The sequence below is a fragment of the Ailuropoda melanoleuca genome, chromosome 13 (genome assembly GCF_002007445.2).
Source record: "Ailuropoda melanoleuca isolate Jingjing chromosome 13, ASM200744v2, whole genome shotgun sequence".
Lineage (NCBI taxonomy): Eukaryota > Metazoa > Chordata > Mammalia > Carnivora > Ursidae > Ailuropoda > Ailuropoda melanoleuca.
Window position 1 is genome coordinate 49232419 of NC_048230.1, and position 4164 is coordinate 49236582.

Sequence of the window (4164 nt, forward strand, 5' to 3'; positions counted from 1 at the left end):
CAGTTCCCCTTTCCCCCCAGCCTCCCCACCATTCTCTCGGCCTCTATGAGTCTATTTTATTTTATTTATTTTTAAAATTTTTTTTAAAAGATTTTATTTATTTATTCGACAGAGATAGAGACAGCCAGCGAGAGAGGGAACACAAGCAGGGGGAGTGGGAGAGGAAGAAGCAGGCTCATAGCGGAGGAGCCTGATGTGGGGCTCGATCCCAGAACGCCGGGATCACGTCCTGAGCCGAAGGCAGACGCTTAACTGCTGTGCCACCCAGGCGTCCCTATGAGTCTATTTTAGATTCCACAAATAAGGTGGGTCATGCAGTGTGTTTCCTTCTGTTTCAAGCTTATTTCACTTAGCATAATGTCATCCAGATTCATCTACTTTATCCTAAGTGGCAGGATTGCCTTCTTTTTTAAGACTGAATAATATTCTAGTGTGTGTGTCTGTGTGTGTGTGCAACATTTTCTTTGTCCATTCATCTATAGACCGGTTGTTTCCTTATCTTGTCTGTTGTGAATACCGCTGCAGCGAACATGGGAGTGCAAATATCTCTTCAAGATATTGATCGACTTTCTTTTGGCTTCATACCCAGATGTGGGTTTGCTGGATCATAAGTTTGTTCTGTTTCCATTTTTGAGGGACCTCCATATTGTTTTCCATAGTGGCAGAGCCAATTTACCTTCCCAGCAGCCGTGTGCAAAGGTTTTCTATGATTCACATCCTCTCCGACACTTATCTTTTGCCTATATGACGGCGGCCATTCTAATGGGTGCAGGGTGATAGCTCATAGTAGTTTGGATTTGCATTTTCCTGGTGATTAGTGATGTTGAACACCTTTTATGCACCTGTTGGTCATCTCTCTGTCTTCTTCTGAGAAATACCTATTTAGATCCTTTGTCCATTTTATAATTGGGTTATTTGGGTTTTTTTTTTGTATTGATTTTTGGAGGTATATTTGGGGTATTAACCCCTTATCAGATATGTGGCTTGGGCATATATTCTCCCATCCTGTAGGTTGCCTTTTCACTCTGTTCCTTGTTTCTGTTGCTGTGCAGAAGAAGCCTTCTGGTTTGATGTAATCCCATTTGTCTGTGTTTTGCTTTTGTTGCATGTGCTTTTGGTGATATCCAAAAAATCATTGTCCAAACCAATGTAGCTTTTCCCTATGTTCTCTTTTCTTTTCTTTTTTTTTTTTCAAGTAGTCTCCACATCCAGCATGGAGCCCAGAGCAGGACTTGAACTCACAACCCTGGGATCAAGACCCAAGATAAAAAACCAAAACTCTGATATTCAACTGACTGAGCCACACACGCACCCCTCCCCTATGTTTTCTTCTATTAATTTTATGGTTTCAGGTCTTACATTTACATCTTCAATCCATTTTGAGTCGATTCGTGTATACAGTGTTAGATAAGGTCCAATTTCATCCTTCTGCATGTAGATATCCAGTTTTCCCTATAGCCTTTAAGGAAGAGACTGTCCTTTCCCTCATTAGTATTTTTGTCAAAAATCAATTGACTATAGATGTGTGGATTTATTTTGGGGCTCTCTATTCTGTTCCATTGATCTATATGTCCATTCTTATGCCAGTACCATACTGTTTTGATTACTGTAGTTTTGTAATATATTTTGAAATATATTTCAGTGTGATCCCTCTAGCTTTGTCTTCTTATTAAAGATGGCTATGATTATTTGGGGTCTTTTGTTCCAAAATAGTTTTAGAATTTTTCTCTATTTCTGTAAAAAATGCCTTTGGGATTTTGATAGAAATTACACTGAATTTATAGATAATTTTGGATATTATGGACATTGTATCAATATTAATTTTTCCAATCCATGAATATGGAACGTCTTTCCATTCACCTGTGTCTTCTTTAATTTCCTTCATTTTGTAATTTCTTTGTACCAATCTTTGTTTTTTTGCCAAAGTAACATTTTTTTTTAAAGATTTTATTTATTTATTTGACAGAGATAGAGACAGACAGCGAGAGAGGGAACACAAGCAGGGGGAGTGGGAGAGGAAGAAGCAGGCTTATAGCAGAGGAGCCTGATGTGGGGCTCGAACCCATAACGCCGGGATCACGCCCTGAGCCGAAGGCAGACGCTTAACCGCTGTGCCACCCAGGTGCCCCCAAAGTAACATTTTTAATACCCAACTTTTTAAACATAAGGTGAAACAGTCTTAGGCAACCCCTGGGAATTTTTAAAATTTTCATGGCAATTACACAGGTATCGATCACATTCAGTATTTAGTGTATGACTGAGTTAATTAAAAAGAAGTAAAAAACAAAGTTAAAGTTAAGAACCAATACGTCTTTGAAAAGCTTCTGATGTTAATTTAGTTAACATAAGTGGGAAGAGCCATCAGTGTAAACCTATTCTAATTTTAGTCTCTATCCTTAAAATTGCCTAAAAGTTCTTAGAACACAGAAAAACTAAATTTGAATGCATTTGTAATAGCTTAATAATTTATGTGCCCTATTAGGATCTTTTAATGGCATGTTTTGAACCAATCATAATTTGCTGCAAAGATAAATCAGAAAAAGAAAACAAATTTTCGAATAGCATGTTACAATGTCCTAGGCAAAAGTAATTATCAAGTAGTAATTACACATGCAACAGAATGAGAAATTAAATCCTCTGCTATAGACGTTTAAGTATTTTGTCAGACGCGAGGAATGTTCCTATCAATAGCACTCATCTCCAGGGGCACCTGAGTGGCTCAGTCGGTTGAGCGTCTGCCTTTGGCTCAGGTTGTGATCCTGGGGTCCTGGGATCGAGCTCTGCGTGGGGCTCCCCGCTCCGTGGGGGGTCTGCTTCTCCTTCTCCCTCTGCCTCCCGCCCAGCTCGTGCTCACTCTCTCCATCTCAAATAAATAAATAAAATCTTAAAAAAGAATAACATTCATCTCCCCACAAATTCAATTCTATTTTAAACAAGAAAACAGTTCTTTCTCTCCAGATTTTTATGTTTATCAGTGCAAAGTGAAACAAAGTAATCTCAGTAGAAGTGGCTTATTACAAATTTATGTTAGAAAGGTTTATTCTTCACAATGGACTAAAAGATGTCCACATCATGAGAACGATCAACCTCAGTGACTTCCTATGCATCCACCGTGGCCTCTGTGTGGCTTTCCGGGGGCTCGGCAAGAGAGGCCAGTGCCTCATTGGTGTCACTTGCAAAGTTTCTCATGATGCGTCTCCATCTTCTTGAACATTTAGATTTTTAATAGCTTGTTTCATCTTTTTTCCCCAACACTTGTGTTCTCTTCCTAGCAGCTTTTTTATGTTCATACTGCTTTTGATTTTCAATGTAGAAAATGTCCTTCGCTTATTCCTCGCTGACGCTGGGAGTGCTTTTCAGGAGATCCAGGAAAACTCCACCTGGTGTTTTTCTTTGACTAGCATTCATTATGAAAAGGCCAGCAGTTTGTTCAACTTTGGCAGTTTTCATCAGAAGGTCAGTTACCGTTTTGTTCCCCATTATCCTCACTACTTGTGCTACCAGATCTTTCTCTGGAAAGATCTGCAATCTGAAAGAAATTTCCCGCAAACTGAAAGAAATATCATCAGCCCGTTTCTCCTGTGAATCGTCCTCTGTGATCTGATACCGGCCTTTAGAGTTCATTCCTAGTCTGTCCCCTTGCCTGTCTTTAGCAGGTCAGTTCTGTGTGAGACCACCTTGCCCATTTTCCTTTGATCCCATCTTTTTGGCCACCGTGCATATCGTCATCTAGGTCTTTGTCTAATTTTTTTGTGTGTTCTTGAAATTTCCTCCTAAGTTTCTAAGCAAGCAAATCATTGCAGGTCTCCCGTTGTCTGCTTCTGTCAATAGCACCCTCCATTCCCAAGACACCAAGTTCAGCGGCCACTGTGCCTTGACTCCGTTCTTGTAGCCCAGCGCCCCCTATGTCGTTAACCTCCTCCAGGAACAGGTGGTCCCTGGCTGCTCTGGCTTGGAAGGAGGGTTCAACACTTCTGTCACTTGCATTTCCAAAGACAGCTATTATCATCTCTGTCAGGAAAACTCTCTTCACTTGAATCCACACTTTTTAACAGTCTGATCATGTGATACTGGTGTTGCCGTACCCTGGAAGGGCCTCACGTTGCTGTCCCCACCTAGTGTCTTTGGTCCCTGCAGCCGCCTGTCACGGCGTGTAACTGTCAT

General features: G+C 40.6%; 1 pseudogene; it reads right to left on the bottom strand.

Moving 5' to 3' along the window:
* Nucleotides 1-3013: 3013 nt before the first annotated feature.
* On the bottom strand, nt 3014-4164 carry LOC100468982 (annotated as a pseudogene).